General features: G+C 37.5%; 1 protein-coding gene across 5 annotated transcripts in view; it reads right to left on the minus strand.

The window, feature by feature from the left end:
* The window catches only part of CHM (CHM Rab escort protein), a 208851-nt gene that overhangs the window by 162685 nt on the left and 23588 nt on the right, over positions 1–22578 (minus strand). The gene's annotated exons all lie outside the window — the stretch shown is intronic.

The following is a 22578-nucleotide window of genomic DNA, read 5'->3' on the forward strand; positions in this document are numbered from 1 at the left end:
CCTATTAATTAGAGCCTTTTTATTAAATCCTTAGTGTTCATGTCTGTTCTCACCAAGAGGAAAAAGTTTAGTTGACCAATGAGCACTTTTTTTAAAAAAGCATTTGAAAGGACTGGGGTTATACAAACATATTTTGAGAAATGCTGCCTTAATTCATATTAAGGGTAAAGAGAAAAATAGGGTAATACATATTACAGAGCTTGCCATTTTCCATTCACTACCAGTTAATGTGCACAAGAATCCCGAGATTGGTGCTAAAATTATCCCCATTTTACAATTAGGAAAAAAAAAACAAGAACTTGAGTATCTTGTTTATTTAACTCACTCAGCTAGGAAATGGCCTGGATTTAAGCCCAGGGCATATCAGGCCCCAAAGTCTAAGCTCTTTCCACTATAAAGACTGCCTTCTATCAACTTTTTTCAAAGAAATGGAATAATCCCAAATTTGTATGGAACCAGGAAAGACCCGAATAGCTAGAGGAACGCTGAAAAAGAAAAGCAAAGCTGGCGGCATCACAATTCCGGACTTTGAGCTCTATTACAAAGCTGTCATCATCAAGACAGTATGGTATTGGCACAAAAACAGACACACAGATCAATGGAACAGAATAGAGAGCCCAGAAATGGACCCTCAACTCTATGGTCAACTAACCTTCAACAAAGCAGGAAAGAATGTCCAATGGAAAAAAGACAGTCTCTTCAACAAATGGTGTTGGGATAATTGGACAGCCACATGCAGAAGAAACAAACTGGACCATTTCCTTACACCACACAGAAAAATAGACTCCAAATGGTTGAAAGACCTAAATGTGAGACAGGAGTTCATCAAAATCCTAAAGGAGAACACAGGTAGCAACCTCTTCGACCTCAGCCGCAGCAACTTCTTCCTAGAAACATCGCCAAAGGCAAGGGAAGCAAGGGCACAAATGAACTACTGGGACTTCATCAGGATAAAAAGTTTTTGCACAGCAAAAGAAACAGTCCACAAAACCAAAACACAACCGACAGAATGGGAGAAGATATTTGCAAATGACCTATCAGATAAAGGGCTAGTATCCAAAATCTATAAAGAACTTCTTAAACTCAACACCCAAAGAACAAATGATCCAATCAAGAAATGGGCAGAAGACATGAACAGACTTTTTTTCCAAAGACATCCAAATGGCCAACAGACACATGAAAAAGTGCTCAACATCACTTGGCATCAGGGAAATCCAAATCAAAACCTCAATGTGATACCACCTCACACCAGTCAGAATGACTAAAATTAACAAGTCAGGAAATGACAGATGTTGGCGGGGATGTGGAGAAAGGGGAACCCTCCTACACTGTTGGTGGGAATGCAAGCTGGTGCAGCCACTCTGGAAAACAGTATGGAGGTTCCTCAAAAAGTTGAAAATAGAGCTACCATACGACCCAGCAATTTGCACTACTGGGTATTTACCCCAAAGATACAAATGTAGGGATCCAAAGGGGTACGTGCAATGTCCATAATAGCCAAACTATATAAAGAGCCAAAATGTCCATCAACAGATGAATGGATAAAGAAGACGTGGGGTATATATATACAATGGAATATTATGCAGCCATCAAAAACAATGAAATCTTGCCATTTGCGGCGACATGGATGGAACTGGAGGGTATTATGCTGAGTGAAATAAGCCAATCAGAGAAAGGCATGTATCATATGACCTCACTGATATGAGGAATTCTTAATATCAGGAAACAAACTGAGGGTTGCTGGAGTGGTGGGGGGTGGGAGGGATGGGGTGGCTGGGTGATAGACATTGGGGAGGGTATGTGCTATGGTGAGCACTGTGAACTGTGTAAGACTGTTAAATCACAGACCTGTACCTCTGAAACAAATAATACATTATATGTTAAAAAAAAAAAAAAGAGGATAGCAGGAAGGGAAGAATGAAGCAGGGGAAATCGGAGGAAGAGACGAACCATAAGAGAGTGTGGACTCTGAGAAACAAACTGAAGGTTCTAGAGGGGAGGGGCGTGGGGGGATAGGTTAGCCTGGTGATGGGTATTAAAGAGGGCACGTTCTGCATGGAGCACTGGGTGGTATACGTAAAGAGTGAATCATGGAACACTACATCAAAAACTAATGAGGTAATGTACGGTGATTAACATAATAATAAAAAAATATCAGAAAAAAAAAAAACCTCTAGAAATGTCTTATTGGCTCTACTATAGTTTAATGAGTAGCTTCTTTTATATAATAAATCTCATGACAGTGTAGAGTATTAAAAAAAAAGACTGTCTTCCATAATCTACAAGACTGTAATACTGAAAATTATAAACATAAGCATATAATACAAATCCCAGAATCTAACTTACTATACATAAAGGAAATGGAATCTGTTTACAGACATTAGACAGAATGAAGTCTAATTTTTGTTTTCCTTCTCCAGTTCATCTGGATAATGAAAATGGGAACATAATTTCATGACTACATCTACTCTAATGCCAGAGCTGAAGGGACTACTCATTTCCAGGACCTAAAATACAACCAATTTTATTGCATTTCTCAACTTTAATGTGTGCAAATATCTTTCTGTATATGATAAAAGTAGGAAAATAACTGTGGTATGTCTACTACTATTGATTTGCTAGCTATGAAAGAGTACAAATATACCATGCACATTAAGAGAATTTATTCCATTTAAATCTGATTGGAATACTATAAAGAATCATGACATGTTTCTACCCTCCTGGTTGACAAATAACAGAACAGACTAGGGAATATACTGAATTTACTCCCCACACAAATTTTCCTTTACTAAAACATCCACATAACTGATACACAAGAAAGCCAAACTCCTTTCACCATCCACTCAATTCTAAGATCAAGGCAGGTGGGCTTCCTTGGTAGAGTATGCAGATGCAATTCTAATGTTAGAAAGGAAGACCAGACCCTTACTTGGTTTTAAAAGCATCCCATGAAGCTACATTAAGTTGCTTTGGCAGTCAGATCAGTCTCCCAGAATGAAATACTCCCAGGCTGAGTCCCCAGTAATTAGGGCTGGACAGAGACCCTCCTATGTTGACAGTTATTAGTCACTGACACTAGGCCACCCACTCAAATCCATTTTCAGACAACCAAACCAGGTAGATGAGGAAGTAATATACACAGATTGCCCTCAATTCTTGTTTTTCTCTGTGATCTCATCTATTCTTACTGGCTAAATTATCACTTCTCTGCTGATGACTTACAAATTGTTATCTCCAATGTGAGCACCTCTGGTAAGCTCGAGACTCATGGCTATTTTGGGGCTGAAAATACAGATGAGTCATCAGCTACTGGACAAACTCCGTTTATTAGATATTCCCAATTAACTTTAACCTCTACATGATGAACAAACAAATTTATTATCTTTTACCCACCCCCATGTATCCTACTGGGCTCTTGCAGTGACTCCTCAAGGTAAGTCATACACTAGCCACATTTTAGACTTGAGGAAAACTTAAATTACATACCTAATCACTGACAGAGTCACAACTTCAATCAGGTCTCTTGACCATCAAGTCCAGTATTTGTGTCTGTTTTCCAACCCTACAACTTATCTCAGAGAAAGATCACAGGCTTTGCTGTCAAAAGGACCTGAGCTTACATCCTCGTTCTTCCCCTAATAGACATGTGACATTTGACAAGTTATTTCAATTCTCTTAAATTTGTTTCCTCATCTGCAAAAAGGGAAAAATTATACTTCTTTTACAAAAATGTAATAAGAATTAAGTAACTTAATATTTGTAAACTACCTAACACAGTACTGAACAAATATTCCATAAATGGGAACTATTATTATTATATCACATCGTCTCTAATAGCAAACAACATGTTGAATGCCAGATTAGGTTAAGCAAATTAAAAATACTTTCACTCATAAATTAGTGCCACAAACATCATATCTTTTTAAAGTGGGAGAATATGGAAAGGAGAAAACTAGGGCAACACCTGAGTTTTTAATATTTCATAAACACTTTTCTCACCCCTATAGGAGACCACAGTTTTATCTATAATAGAAGGTAGAGGCCTTCTGCAAGATGGTTAACACAGGAAGATCCTCAATTCACCTCTTCGCACGGACATATCAAACCTACAACTACATATGGATGATTTCCCTCTGAAATATATTTGATGACTAGGTGAGGTGCTTCTCCACAACAAAGAATAAAAAAACCACAACCAGATGGTAGGAGAGGTAGAGACACAATCTTGCCAAAATCCTACCCAGGTGCTGGGGCATGCAACAGAAAGGGGTCTCACAAGTCCAGTGCTTCTAGATATGTACATACTAGTAAGCAATAACTACTTACTAATCAATAATTAAAGGAAAATGGACTAAATTCTCCTTACAAAAGACATAGAGTAGCTGAATGGATAAAAACACAAGACCATCTAGGGGTGCCTGGGTGGTTCAGTCAGTTAAGCATCTGCCTTTGGCTCAGATCATGATCTCAGGGTCCTGGGATCGAGCCCTACATCAGGCTCCCTGCTCAGCAGGGAGTCAGCTTCTCCCTCTCCCTCTGCACCTCTCATGCTCTCTCTGTTGTCTCAAATAAATGAATATAATCTTTAAAAAAAACAAACAAAAAAACCCCACAAGACCATCTATATGCTGCCTACAAGAAACTCACTTCTTGTAGGACAAAGACTGAAAGTGAACTGATAAAGTATATTCCATGCAAATGGAAACAAAAAGCTGCTATAGCTATACTTATATCACACAAAATAGACTTTAAAACAAAGAATGTAACAAAAGACCAAGAGGGAGACTACATAATGATAAAAGTGTCAATCTAGCAAGAAGATATAACATTTATAATTATATATGCACCCAATATAGGAGCACCAACATATATAAAGCAAATATTAGCAGAACTAAAGGAAAAAATGGCAACAGTACAATAATAGTGAGGGACTAACACCCAACATACATCAATGGATAGATCATCCACACAGAAAATCAATAAGGAAACACTGGCCTTGACTGATACATTAAACCAGGTGGACTTAACTAACATACAGAACATTCATTCATTCCCAAAGCAGCATAATACACATTCTTCTCAAGTGCATGTGGAACGTTCTCCAAAATAGATCACATGTTAAGCCACAAAACAAGTCTCAATAAATTTAAGAAGACTGAAATTGTATCAAACATCTTTTGCAACCACAATGATATGAAACTAGAAATCAATTACAAGAAGAAACCTGGAAAAAAAAAATCACAAATATGGGGCACCTGGGTGGCTCAGTAGTTAAGTGTCTGCCTTCCACTCAGGTCATGATCCCAGAGTCCTGGGATCGAGTCCCGCATCAGGCTCCCTGTTCCGCAGGAAGCCTGCTTCTCCCTCTCCCACTCCCCCTGCTTGTGTTCCCTCTCTCTCTGTGTCTCTGTCAAATAAATAAATAAAATCTTAAAAAAAAAAATCATGAATATGTGGAGATTAAACAACATACTACTGAACAACCAATAGGTCAATGAGAAAGTCAAAAAATACACTGAGACATGGGGCACCTGGCTGGTTCAGTTGGTGAAGCATGCAACTATTAATCACAGGGCTGTGGGTCTGAACCCCATGTCAAGTGTAGAGATTACTTTAAAAAAAAATAAGATCTTTAAAAAGGAATACATTGAGAGGCAGAAGAAAGAGAAATCAAGTAATCAATCCCATTTATAACTGCACCAAAAACGTTAAGATACCTAGGAATACACCTAACCAAAGAGGTAAAGGATCTGCACTCTAAAAACTATAGAACACTTATGAAAGAAATTGAGGAAGACACAAAGAAATGGAAAAACATTCCATGCTCATGGATTGAAGAACAAATACTGTTAAAATGTCTATGCTACCCAAAGCAATCTACACATTCAATGCAATCCCTATCAAAATACCATCAACATTTTTCACAGAGCTGGAACAACCCTAAAATTTATATGGAACCAGAAAAGACCCCGAATAGCCAAAGAAATGTTGAAAAAGAAAACCAAAGCTGGTGACATCACAATTCTGGATTTCAAGCAGTGTTACAAAGCTGTAATCCTCAAGACAGTATGGTACTGGCACAAAAACAGACACGTAGATCAATGGAACAGAACAGAGAACCCAGAAATGGACGCGCAACTCTATGGTCAAGTAATCTTCAACAAAGTAGGAAAGAATATCCAATAGAAAAAAGACAGCCTCTTCAACCAATGGTGTTGGGAAACTGTACAGCCATGTGCAGAAGAAAGAAACTGGAAAACTTTCTTACACCATACACAAAAACAAACACAAAATGGATGAAAGAGCTAAATATGAGACAGGAAACCATCAAAATCCTAAAGGAGAACAAAGGCAGCAACCTCTTTGACCTCGGCCGCAGTAACTTCTTGCCAGACAGGTCTTCAAAGGCAAGGGAAACAACAGTAAAAATGAACTATTAGTACTTCAAGATAAAAAGCTTTTGCACAGCAAAGGAAACAGTCAACAAACCTAAAAGGCAATCTACATAATGGGAGAAGATATTTGCAAATGTCTTATCAGATAAAGGGCTAGTATCCAAAATCGATAAAGAACTTCTCAAATTCAACACCCAAAAAACAAATAATCATATCAAGAAATGGGCAGAAGACATGAACAGACATTCCCCAAAGACAACATACAAATGGTCGACAGACACATGAAAAAATGCTCAACATCACTCAGCATCAGGGAAATACAAACCAAAACCACAATGAGATAACTACCTTATACCAGTATGAATGGCTAAAATTAACAAGACAGGAAACAACAAATGTTGGAGAGGATGTGGAGAAAGGGGAATCCACTAACACTGTTGGTGGGAATGCAAGCTGGTACAGCCACTCTGTAAAGATGGTATGGAGGTTCCTCAGAAAGTAAAAACTAGAGCTACCCTACAACCCAGCAATTGCACTATTACATATTTATCCAAAGGATACAAACACAGTGATTCGAAGGGGCACATGCTCCCCAATATTTATAGCAGCAATGTCCACAAGAGCCAAAATATGGAAAGAGACCAGATGTCCATTGACAGATGAATGGATAAAGAACAGGTGATTTCCATTGTGTATATATACAATGGAAATATTACTCAGCCATCAAAAAGAATGAAATCTTGCCATTTTTAATAATGTGGATAGAACTAGAGGGTATTATGCTAAGCAGAATAAGTCAGAGAAGGACATATCATATGATTTCACTCAAATGTGGAATTTAAGAAACAAAACAGAAGAACACAGGGGAAGGGAAGGAAAAATAAGACAAAAACCGAGAGGGAGACAAGACATAAGAGACTCTTAACTATAGGAAACAAACTGAGGGTTGCTGGAGGGAAGGTGGGTAGGGGACATTAAGGAGGGCACGTGATGGAATGAGCACTGGATATTATATGCAACTGATAAATCACTAAATTCTACCTCTGAAACTAATAATATACTACATGTTAATTAAACTGAATTTAAATTTAAAAAATAAAAAAAATACATTGAGACAAATGAAAATGGAAATATACCAAAATCTATGGGATACACAGCAAGCTGTTCTAAGAAAAAATTTATAGAGATACAAGGCTACCTAAAGGAACAAGAAAAATCTCGAATTAACAATCTAACATTGCAACTAAAGGAACTAGGAAAAAAAGAACAAAGAAAGCCCGAAGTTAGTAGAAGGAAGAAAATAATAAAGATCAGAGCAGAAATAAATGAAAGAGAGACTATTAACAGTATGAAGTATAAAGGTATCATCTCAAAAGATGTAGAAAAACTGTTTGGTGAAATTCAACCTCCATTTATGATTACAAAACTCCCAAAAAATTGGATATATACTGAATGTACCTCAAAACAACAAAGGCCTTATTAAGCCCACATCAGAAATCATACTCAACAGTGAAAACCTAAATGCTTTTCCTTTAACGTCAAGAACAAGACAAGGATGTTCCCTATTGCCACTTTTATTCAACACAGTATTGAAGTCCCAGTCAGAGGAATTAGGCGTGAAAAAAAAGGCATACAAATTGTAAAAGAAGAAAAATGGTCACTATTTGCACATAACATTATATATAGAAAACCGTAAAGACTCCACCAAGAAACTTTTAACCCTAATAAAAGAAGTCAGTAAAGGTGCAGAATACAAAATCAATATACAAAAATATGTTGCATTTTTATACACTAACAACAAACTATCAGAAAGAAATCAAGAAAACAATCCCACTGACAATCACAACATAAAAGAATACCTAGGAATAAATTAAACGAAGGAGGTGAAAAATCTGTAAATGGAAAACCAGAAGACACTGATTAAAAAAAATGAATAAGAGACAAATACAAAGATATTCCATGCTCACAGACTGGAAAAATTAATATTGTTAAATGTCCATAACACTCAAAGCCATCTACAAATTCAGTGAAATCCCTATCAAAATTCAAATGGAATTTCCACAGAAATAGGACAATCCTAAAATTTGTATGGAAGCACAAAAGACCCCGAATAGCCAAAGCAAACTTGAGGGGGGAAAAAAAAAAGCTGGAGGGATCATTCTCCCTAATTTCAAACTACATTACAAAGCTACTGTAATCAAAACAGTATCATACTGGCATAAAAACAGACACACAGATTAACGGAACAGAAGAAAAAGCCCAGAAATAAACCAGTGAATGCATACATGGTCAATTCACTTACAATAAAGGAGGCAAGAATACATAATGAGGAAAGGACAGTCTCTTCAATAAATGGTGCTGGGAAAACTAGACAGCTACATGAGAAAGGATAAAACCAGACCACTACCTTACACCATACACAAAAATTAACTCAAAGTGGATTAAAGACTTGAATGTAAAACCATAAAACAAAACTAGAAGAAAATATAGACAGTAATTTCACTCCAGTCTTAACGATACTTTTTTAGATCTAATTCCAAAGGTGATAGCAACAAAAGCAAATAAACAAATGGATCCACATTAAACAGAAAAGCTTATACACAATCATCAACAAAATAAAAAGGTAACCTATTGAAAGAGAAGACATTTACAAAAGTATATCCAATAAGGGGATAATATCCAAAATATATAAAGAATTCATATAAATCAACACGAAAATAACCCAACTAAAAAATGGGCAGAATATGTGAACAGACATTTTTCCAAAGACACACAGATGGCTAACAGGCACATACAAAGAAGCTCAGTATCAGTAATCATTAGGGAAATGCAAATCAGAACCACTATGAGATACTACCTCACACCCATCAGAATGCCTATTATCAAAAATTCAAGGGGCGCCTCGGTGGCTCAGATGGTTAAGCGTCTGCCTTCAGCTCAGGTCTCTCTCTGTCTCTCATGAATAAACAGAATCCTAAAAAAAAAAAAATTCAAGAGGCACTTCTGGGGAAAATAGCAAAGAAGATCCTAAGCTCCCCTCATCCCAGAGATAACACCATATCAGTATAAATAACCTAGAAAATGACCTGAAGACTGGGCAGAACAGACACTCTTCAGATAAATGTAGAGAAGGGGCCATACTGAAGAGGGTAGGCAGGGCAGAGAAGTGGTCCAGAACTAAAGGAACCTGGGGGAGGGGGCTGTCCAAGGGAGGAGAGAGGGTGTGGGCACAGAAAGGGGAAAGAAAGAGACCCTCACACCAGGATACCCCAGGCAAAGGGAAACCCCACGGGGAAGATGAATCCCTGAAACATTTGGCTTTGAAAAACCAGAGGGACATAAATCTGCAAGTTCTTAAAATTAACAGGGCTTCACACCAGGAACTTTAAAAACCAGCAGGCTGGGTTCTGGGAGAGCATTGAGGGCTATTAGAAACTAGATCCCTACCCTTAAAGAGACTGCACAACAAACAGCCCTGTGAAAATACAGTACAGAAGCAGCAGTTTGAAAAAGGCCTGGGGTATATGAGAAGATTTATTTACTAATTTCAGAGCCTGTGCTAGCCGGGCAAGGATCAATGGGAGAATTCTCCAGAAACAAGCTGGCAGGCACCATTTCCCTCCCCTGACCCCAGCCTAGATATGTGAACAATTGCAGGAACAAGCACAGTGACAACACCCACTACCTAACAAGCAAACAGCAAGCCCCACCCCTGTATTCTCCTCAGACACACCAGGGCCCATCCAAAGCAGTGCCACAAGTCTGGCAAGGTGTAAGTAGCCCTGACAGGGACCAGCACAACTTCAAAGTGACTTCTACCTTGGGCAGAGGAGAAGATAATGATACACAACACTCCGACTACAGCCCCAGCAGTGAGCTGGGGGCAAAAAGCTGCTCTCACTGCAGGCCCCAAGCACCAGTGAAAGCTTCTCAGGGGACAACACAACGCAACTACCCAGCAGTTTGGTGCTACTGGATCTTTGGCAAACACATGGTCTGACTCAACTCAAGCCCAAAGGAGCCCAAGACTGGCCCACCAATAACACAGGGACCAAATCCTGCTCATAATAGGCAGAGAGAGCCATCAGAGATGGGTGATGTCTTTTCTCAAGGGACATTACACTGTAGAGCACTAAAGAATCTCTTCTAGATTAAGCCACTACTTTCAAGAGGAGATGTAGCTGACTTTCCTAACACACAGAAATAGACACAAAGAATTATACAAAATAAGAAGACAGAGGAAAATGTCCAAATGAAAGAAGAGGACAAAATCACAGCAAAGAGAGCTAAATGAAACAGATATAAATAAAATGCATGATAAAGGATTTAACATAATGGTCATAAAGATATGTACTAGACATGAGAAGAGTGGAGGACCTCTGTGAAACCCTTAACAATGGGATAGAAAATGGGGCGTCTGGGTGGCTGTCAGTTAAGCGTCTGACGCTTGATTTCAGCTCAGAGTATGATTACAGGTTTATGGGATCGAGCCCCACATCGGGCTCTGTACTCAGTGGGGAGTCTGCTTGAAATTCTCTCTCTGCCTCTCCTTCTGCCCCTCCCCACCGTGCTCATGTGTGTACCACCTCTCTAAAATAAATAAATCTTAAAAAAAAAAAGGGGGGGATCAAAAACATAAAAAAGAACCACTCAGAAATGAAGAACTCAATAACTGAAAGTAAAAATACACTACAGGGAATAAATAGACTAGAAAAAGCAGAAAAACGAATCAGCTACCTGGAGAACAGAGTAATGGAAAGTATTCAAACTGAACAGGAGAGACAAAAAAAATAATAAAAAATGAAAACACATTTTGGAATTCAGTAACATCATCAAGCGTAATAAATCTGCATTATACGGATCCGAGGAGAAGAGAGAAAAGAGGACAGAAAACTTATTTGAAAAAGAATAATAGCTAAAACTCTGAATCTGGAGAAATGGAAACCCAGATCAAGAAGGCATAAAGCCCCCCCGCAAAGTCAACAAAAGAGGTCCACACCAAGACCCGTAGGAATGAAAATGGCAAAAAGCAGTGGTGATAAAGAGAATTTCAAAAGCAGCAAAAGAAAACAGCTGAACATAAGGGAAACTCCAAGCTGATTTTCTTCAGCAGAAACTTGACAAGCCTTACAAGAATGGCATGATATATTCAAGATACTGAAAGAAAAAAAACCTGGAGCCAAGAAGACTCTATCCAGCAAGGCTATCATTCGGAACAGAAGGAGGTTTGAGTTTCACAGACAAGCAAAAGTTAAAGGAATTCATGACTGCTACACCAGCCCTACAAGAAATGTTATAAGGGACTCTGAGTGGAAAATAAAGACCATAAGCAGGAATAAGAAAAATAGGAAGAATAAAAGCAATAAAATTAAGTATCCCTATAAAAATCAGTCAAGAGACACACAAAGTAAAAGGATGTAAAGTATGATAACATATACCTAAAACATAAGGGGGTAAAGGAATAAACATTGAATTCAACCTTACACCATCATCAACTTACAGACGCCATATGTATAAGACGGTCTATATAAACAGAATGATAACCACAAATCAAGAATCAGTAATAGATATACAAAAAATAAAAAGAAAGGATTCCAAATATATTACTAAAGAAAGCCAACTAACCGTGACAGAAGAGAGCAAAGGAACAGAGAAGAACTACAAAAACAACCATAAAATGAATAACAAAATGGCAATGAACACATCCCTATCAATAATTATCTTGAATGTAAAAGGACTAAATGCTCCAGTCAAAAGTCATAATGGTGACATAATGGATTTAAAAAGTCGTTTTGCTCCCAACAAGAAACTCATTTCCTACCCAGTGACACATTCAGATTGAAAGTGAAGGGATGGAGAAGCATTCATCATACAAATAGATGTGAAAAAAAGCTGGGCTAGCAACACTTCTGACAAAATAGACTTTAAATCAAAGACTAACAAGAGACAAGAACACTATATAAGCATAAAGGAAACATTCCAACAAGAAAATATAATAATTATAAGTAAATATTCATGGACCCAACATAGAAGGACCCAAATACATAAAGCAGCTAGTAACAAACATAAAGGAATTAATCAATTAATTAATAATAGAGGGGACTTACTAACCACTTACAACAATGGACAGATATTTCAAACAAAATTAAAACAGAAAAAGTGGCTTTGAATGACACAATGCAGGAGATGGGTTTAACAGAAATACTCAGAACAATACTAAAAAAACTAGAATACATTCTTTACAAGTACACATGGTACATTCTCCAGAACAGATCACATATTAGGCCACAAAACAAATCTCAACAAATTGAGAAAAAAATGGAAGTCATACCATGCATCTTTTCTGACCACAACATTGTGAAACTAGATATCAGCCACAAGAAAAAATCTGGAAAGAGCACAAATACATGGAGAATAAACAATGCTATGACACATATGAATGGGTCAACCAAGAAATCAAAAAATAAATGGAGACAAATGAAAATGAAAACACAACAATATAACCTCTTTGGGAGGCAGCAAAAGCTATTCTAAGAGGGAAGTTTGTAGTAGTACAAGCCTTCCTCAGGAAGCAAGAAAAATCTCAAACAACTTAACCTTACACCTAAAGGAGCTAGAAAAAGAACAACAAACAGAACCCAAAACCAGAAGAAGGAAGGAAATAATAAACATTAGAGCAGAAATAAAACAGAAACTAAAAGCAGAATAAACCACATCCATGAAAGCGGAAACTGGTTCTCTGAAAAGATCAACAGAACTGATATTTAGATAGATTCATCAAAAAAAGAGAGGATTCAAATGAAGAAAATCAGAAATGAAAGAACAGAAATAACCAACACCAGAGAAATACAAAGGATTATAAGAGAACATTATGAAAAATTATATGCCAACAAATTGGACAACCTAAAAGAAATTGATAAATACAAAGAAACATATAATCTCCCAAAACAATCAGGAAGAAACAGAAAATTTGAACAGATTACCAGCAAAGAAGTTGAATCAGTAATCAAAGAACTCCTCAAACAAACAGAAGTCCAGGATTACATGGCTTCACAGGTGAATTCTATCAACGTTTAAAGATTAATACCTATTCTTCTCAACTTTTCCAAATAGTTAAGAGGAAGGAAAGCTTCCATATTCATTCTATGAGGCCAGCATCACCCTGAACCCAAAACAAGATAAAGACACCACAAAAAAGAGAAATACAGGCTAATAACTTTGATGAATATAGATGGAAAAATTCTCAAGATAATATTATTAAACCAAATCCAACAATACATTAAAAAAACATTCATCACAATCAAATAGGATTGGTTCCAAGGATATAAGGATGGTACAATATTTACAATCAACATGATATAACACATCAACAAGAGTAATGATAAAAACCGTATGATCATTTCAACAGATGCAGAAAAAGCATTTGACAAAGTACAACTTACATTCACAATGAAAAGCCTCAAAAAAGTAGGTTTAGAGGGAACATACTTCAACATAATAAAGGCCAGATATGAAAAACCCACAGTTAACATCATCCTGATGAAACTGAAAGTTTTTCCCCTAAGGTTAGGAACGAGACAAGGATGTCCACTCACACCACATTTATTTAACATAGTACTGGAAGTCCTAGCCACAGCAATCCCACAACAAAAAGAAATAAAAGGCATCCAAATCATGAAGAAGTAAAACTTTCACTCTTTGCAGATGACATAATACTACAGGCAGAAAACCCTAAAGGCTCCACCAAAAAACTACTAGAACCGATAAATGAATTCAGTTAAGATTGTAGGATACAAAGTTGATATACAGAAACCCACTGCATTCTGTACACTAATAATGAAGTAGAAGAAAGAGAAATTAAGAAAACAATCCCAACTACACTTTCACCAAAAATAGTAAAATACCTAGGAATAGACTTAGTCAAGGAGGTGAAAGACCTGTAGTCTAAAAACTGTAAAACACTGATGAAAGAAACTGAAGACAATACAAATGGAAAGATATTCCATGCTCACAGAAGAACAAATATCATTAAAATGTTCATACTACCCAAAGGAATCTACACATTTAATGCAATCCCTATCAAAATACCAATATTTTTCACAGAACTAGAACAAACCTAAATTTTATATGGAACCACAAAAGACACCGAATAGCAAAAACAATCTTCAAAAAGAATAAAACTGGAGGTATTACAATCACAGTTTCAAGATATACTACAAAGCTGTATTAATCAAAATTGTACAGTACTGGCAAAATAGACACATAGGATCAATGGAACAGAATATAAAATCCAGAAACAAACCCAAAATTATATTGTCAATCTTTGACAAAGCAGGTGAAAATACTGAATGGGGAAAAGACAGTCTTCTTTTAACAAATGGTGTTGGGAAAACCGAACAACTACATGAAAAAGAATGAAACTGGACCATTTTCTTACACCATATACAAAAATAAACTCAAAATGGATTAAAGACATAAATGTGAGACCTGAAACCATAAAAATCCTAGAAGAGGGCTCAGGCAGTAATTTCTCTGACATCAGCTGTAGCAGCATCTTTGTAGATAGGTCTCCTCCAGCAAGGCAAACAAAAGCAAAAATAAACCATTGGGACTACATCAAACTAAAAACGGTTCCATGGAGCAAAGTAAACAAAAGCACTAAAAGGCAACCTACAAAATGGGAGAAGATATTTGCAAATGACTTACCTGATAAAGGGTTAGTATCCAAAATATATAAAGAACTTATACAATTTAACTTAAAAAAAAAATTAACCCAATTAAAAAATGGTCAGAAGACATGAACAGACATTTCTCCAAAGAAGACATCTAAATGGCCAACAAACACATGAAAAGATGCTCAACATCACTCATCATCAGGGAAATGCAAATCAAAACTACAATGAGAGATCACCTCACACCTGTCAAAATCACTAAAATCAAAAACACAAGAAACAAGTAGTCATAAGGATATGAAGAAAAAGGAACCCTCATGCACTGTTGGTGGGAATGCAAACTGGTTCAGTCAGTGTGGAAAATAGCATGAAAGTTCCACAAAAAATTAAAAGAGAATTACCATATAATCCGGGAATTCCACTACTGGATATTTGCCCAAAGAATACAAAAACACTAATGTGAAAAGACATATGCACCCCTATGTTTACTGCAGCATTATTTACAATAGCCAAATTATGTAAGCAGCCAAAGTGCCTATATACATATGAATGGATCAAGAAGGTATAGTGTGTGTGTTATGAAATATTAGCTATAAAAAAGAATGAAATCTTGCCATTTGCAACAACATGGACGGATCTAGAGAGTATAATGCTGTGTGAAATCAAAGACAAATACTATATGATTTTACTCATATGTGGAATTTAAGAAACAAAACAAATGAACAAAGAAAAAGAGACAAAAAAAAGACTCAACTACAGAGAATAAACAGATGGCTACCAGAAGAGAGATAGTGGAGTGACAGGTGAAATAGGTGAAGGGGATGAAGAGTACACTTATCTTGATGAGCACTGAGTAATATACAGTATTTTTGAATCACTGTATTGTACATTCGAACCTAATAACTCTGTTAGCTATACTGGAATTAAAGTTTTAGTGACAGTAAAATAAAAAAAAATTTAAATCAAGAAATAACAAGTGTTGGTGAGGATAAGTAACAAGGAACCCTCATGCACTGCTGGTGGGAATGTTAACTGGTGCAGCCTCTAGGGGAAACAGTATGGAGTTTCCTCCAAATATTAAAAATAGAATCACCATATGATCTAGCAATTCCACTTCTAGGTATTTATCTAAATAATACACTAATTCAAAAAATTTATATGCACTCCTATGTTAACTGCAGCATTATTTACAAAAGCCAGGATATGGAGAAAACCTAAGTACACACTGATAGATGAATGGATAAATATTTACACACACACACACACACACACACACACACACACACACAGGAATACTACTCAGCCATAAAAAAGAATGAAACCTTGCCATTTGAGACCACACGGATGAACTTGAGGGTATTATGCTAAATGAAATAAGTCATTGGAAAGGAAGGCAAGATGGAAGAAGAGTAGGGGACCTCATTTCATCTGCCCTTGAATTGAGCTGGGTATCTATCAAATCATTCTGAACACCTGTGAATTCAACCTGAGATCTAAGAAAATAATTGCTGGAATTCTACAAATAGAAAAGCAACTGCTTTTTGCAAGGTAGGAGATGAGGAGAAGTGAATCTGAGGGGAATATATCAGAAGATAAAAGGCAGGGGGAGGGGACCTCTGTAAGTCAGCTACCAGAAAGTAATATAGCCCTGAAGCACAAAATCGAACCTTTAGAAGTCAGCTCCAGTGAGAGATGTCCCTACCTGAAAGGTGCTCAGGTGGCAAAGCAGGACAGAATCCTAGATGGAACAGTGTGGTCTCAGGATTCCCAGACCACAGAAAGAATGGGGGTTCCTGAGCTGGCAGAGTTCCCAAGCACTGAATTGGGGAAACCGGTTATGGTCAAGAAGACCAGGAGGAGGCTCTCAGCTCAGTTTGCCATAAACCACTAACAGCGGCACAATGGTGGTACCACTCTCGTGTGGGGCCCTTCAAAGGGCAGAAACGCAGTGACCCTCCACCTTCCCCCAGGAGGGGCGGCACCGGTGTAGGCACCATTGGGGACCGCTCTCCATGCGGGGACCCTGCAAAGAGCAGAAAGGCAATGACCCTCCACCTTTCCGTGGAGGATATATGCCAGCGTGCACCGCAAGAGTCTGCAGAGTTTGGCACACACAAAAGAGAAGACTGCTTAATACCCGAGAGTTTATTGAAGAGAGGGGGCTGTGACCCTTCAGTTCCAGGGCTGGAGATCAGGACATGACCATTTTTATTTTTATCCTCTACAAGGGCACAGAAAGCCCTCAGGGAACAAAAGCCACATAGAGCAACCCCAAGCAGCTTACACTGAGCAGCCTCCACCCCCAACAAGGGGTGTTAAAACTCAACCCAGGCAAAGACACCTGAGAATAAGGGCAGCAGGACCCTCCCCCAGAAGACCAGCTGGAACAAGTGGGAAACACCAAGTTTAAGGACCACACAGGACTGCAGAACTTCAGTGCTACGGAAAAAGAGTGTACAGAATTCAAGGGTTTTTCTCACGATTCGTTTATCTTTCAGTATAAAATTTTCCTTTTATTTCTTTTTTTTCCTTTTCAACGAGTTTCTTATTTTATTAACTCTTTGTTTTTAAGTCTTTAACTTTCATTTTCTACATTTACATTTTATAGATATATTCTTTTTTTTTGGCTTCCATTCACTGTATTAAATTCTATTTTTGTGTATATATATAACTTTAGGTTTCTTTTCAATTTGGGGATCTAGTGTCTTCAAAAAGACCAAAATACACCCAGGACCAAGTAGATCACGCTGTTTTGACATAGCTGGGAGGTTACCAATCCTCATAGAAGACAAATTCGCTTGTAAACCAAAGACTGTAGTAAGGGATGAAGGACACTATATCATACTTAAAAGGTCTACCCAAAAGAAAATCTAACATTTATAAATGTTTATGCTCCTAACTTGGGAGCAGCCAATTATATCAACCAATTAATGACCACATTAAAGAAACACATTGGTAATAACACAATATTAGTAGGGGAATTCAATACCACACTCACCTAGTGGACAGATCACCTAAGCAGAAGATCAACAAGGAAAAAAGGACATTGAATGACACAGAGGACCAGATGGACTTCACAGATATATACAGAGCACTTCATCCTAAAGCAAAAGAATACACATTCTTTTTGAGTGCACATGGAACATTCTCCAGAAGAGGTCACACACTGGGTCACAAATCAGGTCTCAACTGGTACCAAAAAAATGGGGATTATTCCCTGCATATTGGAAACTACAGTGCTTTGAAACTTGAACTCAATCACAAGAGGAAATTTGGAAGGAACTCCTCAAACACTTGGAGGTTAAAGAGCATCCTATTAAAGAATGAATGGGTCAACCAGTAAATTAAAGAAAAATTAAAAAAAAAATCACAGAAACAAATGAAAATGAAAACACAACTGTTCAAAACCTTTGGGATACAGTAAAGGTGGTCCTAAGAGGTGAGTGCATAGCAATACAAGCCTTTCTCAAAAAATTAGAGAAGTCTCAAATACACAAGCTCACCTTAAACCTAAAGGAGCTGGAAAAAGAATAGCAAATAAAGCCTAAACCAAGCAGAAGACAAATAATAAAGATTAGAGCAGAAATCAATGAAATAGAAACCAAGAGAAAAGAAAAGATGAACAAAATTAGAAGCTAGTTCTTTGAAAGAATAAGATCAATAAACCCCTACCCACAATTATTGCAAAGAAAAAAAGACCCAAATTAAATAAATCATGAATGAAAGAGAAGAGATCATGACCAACACCAAGGAAATGCAATTTTAAGAACATGTTATAAGTAACTCTACACCAATAAATTAGGCAATCTGGAAGAAATGGATGCATTCCTGGAAATATATAAACTACCAAAATTGAAATTTATAAACTAAAGAACTAATAACAGAAAGAAAAGGAAAACCTGAACAGACCCATAACCAGCAAGGAAACTGAAGCAGTAATCAAAAATCGTCCAACAAACAAGAGTCCTGGGCCAGATGGCTTCCCAGCGGAAGTCTACAAAACATTTAAAGAAGAAATAAAACCTCTTCTTCTGAAGCTGTTTCAAAAAACCAAATAGAAGGAAAACTTCCAAACTCATTCTATGAGGCCAGCATTACCTTGATCCCAAAACCAGACAAAGACCCCATCTAAAAGGAGAATTACAGACCAATATCCCTGATGAACATGGCCAAAATTCTCACCAAGATACTAACCAATAGGATCCAACAGTACATTAAAAGGATTATTCACCACCACCAAGTGAAATTTATTCCTGGCCTGCAAGAGTGGTTCAGCATTCCCAAATTAATGTGATATATCACATTAAGAAAGGACAAGACCATATGTGATCCTCTCAATTGATGCAGAAAAAACATCTGACAAAATATAGCATCCTTTCTTGATTAAAACTCTCCACAGTGTAGGGAGAGAGGGAACACACCTCAGTATCTTAAAAGCCATCTACAAAAAGCTCACAGCGAATATCATTCTCAATGGGGAAAACCTGAGAGCTTTTCCCCCAAGGTCAGGAACATGACAGGGAGGCCCACTCTCACCACTATTGTTCAACATAGTACTAGAAGTCCTAGCCTCAGCAATCAGACAACAAAAAGAAATAAAAGGCATTCAAATTGGCAAAGAAGTCATACTCTGTCTCTTTGCAGATGACATGATACTTTATGTGAAAAATCCAAAAAGACTCCACCCCCAAATTGCTAGAATTCATACAGGAATTCAGCAACATGGCAGGATATAAAATCAATGCACAGAAATCAGTTGCATTTCTCTATGCTAACTACGAGACAGAAGAAAGAGTAATTAAGGAATCGATCGCATGTATAACTACACCAAAAACTATAAGATACCTAGAAATAAAAATCTAATCAAAAATGTAAAGGTTCTGTACTCTTAAAAACTACAGAAAACTTATGAAAGTATTTGAGGAAGACACAAAGAAATGGAAAAATATTCCATTTGTGGGGATTGGAAGAATAAATATTGTTAAAATGTCTATACTACCCAGAGCAATCTACACATTCATTGCAATCCCTATCAAAATACCATTGACATTTTTCACAGAGCTGGAACAAATAATCCTAAAATTTGTATGGAACCAGAAAAGACCCAGAATAGCCAGAGGAATGTTGAAAAAGAAGACCAAAGCTGGTGGCATCACAATGCCAGACTTCAAGCTATATTACAAAGCTGTAATCATCAAGACAGTATGGTACTGGGGCGCCTGGGTGGCTCAGTTGGCTAAGCATCTGCCTTCGGCTCAGATCATGATCCCAGGGTCCTGGGATCGAGCCCCGCATAGGGCTCCCTGTTCCACGGGAAGCCTGCTTCTCCCTCTCCCACTCCCCCTGCTGTGTTCCCTCTCTATGTCTCTCTCTGTCAAATAAATAAAATCTTTAAAAAAAAAAAAAAAAAAAGGACAGTATAGTACTGGCACAAAAACAGACACATAGATCAATGGAACAGAACAGAGACTCCAGAAATGGACACTCAATTCTATTTTTTAAAAATATTTTATTGTTTGAGAGAGAGAATGAGAGACAGAGAGAGCATGAGCAGGGAGGAGGGACAGAGGGAAGAGGGAGAAGCAGGCTCCTGATGTGGGGCCCAATCCCAGGATCCCAAAATCATGACCTGAGCCTAAGGCAGATGCTTAAGTGACTGAGGCACCCAGGCAGGCGCCCCTGAACCCTCAATTCTATGGTCAATTAATCTTTGACAAAGCAGGAAAGATTATGCAATGGAAAAAGGACAGTCCTTTCAAGATATAGTGCTGGGATGGACAGCCACATGTAGAAGAATGAAACTGGATCGTTTTCTTATACCATACACAAAGATAAACTCAAAATGGATTAAAGACATAAATGTGAGACAGGAATCCATCAAAATCCTAGAGAACACAGGCAGCAACCTCTTTGACCTCAGCTGCAGTAACTTCCTGCTAAACACGTCTCCAAAGGCAAGGGAAACAAAAGCACAAATGAACTACTGGGACTTCATCAAGATAAAAAGCTTCTACACAGCAAAGGAAACAGTCAACAAAACTAAGACACAACCCATGGAATGGGAGAAGATATTTGAAAATGACATATTAGAGAAAGGGCTAGTATCCAAGATCTATAAAGAACTTATCAAACTCAACACCCCAAAAACAAATAATCCAGTCAAAAATGGGCAGAAGACATAAACAGACACTTCTCCAAAGAAGACATACAAATGGCCAACAGACACATGAAAAATTGCTCAACATCACTCAGCATCAAGGAAATACGAATCAAAACCACAATGAGATAACACCTCACACCAGTCCAAAGGCTAAAATTATCAAGACAGGGAACAAATGTTGGCAACGATGTAGAGAAAGGGGAACACTCTTACACTGTTGGTGGGAATGCAAGCTGCTACAACCACTCTGGAAAATGAAGGTTCCTCAAGACATTAAATATAGAGCTACCCTATGACCCAGCAATTGCACTACTAGGTATTTGCCCCAAATATACAAATGTAGTGATCCGAAGGGGCACCTGCACCCCAGTGTTCACAGCAGTAATGTCCACATTAGCCAAACTGTGAAGAGAGACCAGATGTCCATCAACAGATGAATGGATAAAAAAGATGTGGTATATATATACACAAAGGAATATTGCTTAGCCATCAGAAAGGATGAATACTTAACATTTACATTGTTGTGGATGGAACTGGAGGGCATTATATTAAGTGAAATAAGACAATCAGAGAAAGACAATTATCATATGGTTTCACCCATATGCGGAATATAACAAGCAGCCCAGAGGATCATAGGGGAAGGGAGGGAAAACTGAATGGGAAGTCATCAAAGAGGGAGACAAATCATGAGACTCTTAACTGCAGGAAACAAACTAAGGATTGCTGGAGAGGAGGTGGGTGGGGGGATGGGGCAATTGGGTGATGGGCATTAAGGAGGACACATGATGTGATGAGCACTGGATGTTATATGCAACTGATAAATTATTGAACACTATGTCTGAAACTAATTATGTACTATATGTTGGCTAATTGAATTTAAATAAAAACAAATGAATGAAATAATCAGAGAAAGGTAAAATACCTTATGAGTTCACTTAAATGTAGAATCTATAAAAGAAACGAAACAAAACAAAACCAATCTCATACATACAAAGAACAGATTATTGGTTGCCAAGGGGTGGAGGTTTGGGAGGTGTGTAACATAAGTTAAGGGGATCAAGAGGTTCAAATTTCCAATTAAGAAATAAGTCATGGGGATGTAATATACAGCACGGTGACTACAGTCAGTAATGTTGTACTGCAAATTTGAAAGACTAAGAAAGTAAATCTTAAACGTTCCCATCATAACAAAATACAAATGTTTTAATTTTGGTGACAGACGGTAACTAGACTTATTGTGGTGATATTTCCCAATGTATTTAAGTGTCCCATCATTATGTCATACACCTGAAACTAAGATAATATCGTATGTCAAATATACTCAATAAGAAAGAAAATGTGAAGCCCAAAA

Source organism: Callorhinus ursinus, unplaced genomic scaffold, assembly GCF_003265705.2.
Source record: "Callorhinus ursinus isolate GAN/ISIS: 27379988/994484 unplaced genomic scaffold, GSC_fseal_2.0 scaffold40, whole genome shotgun sequence".
Classification (NCBI taxonomy): Eukaryota; Metazoa; Chordata; class Mammalia; order Carnivora; family Otariidae; genus Callorhinus; species Callorhinus ursinus.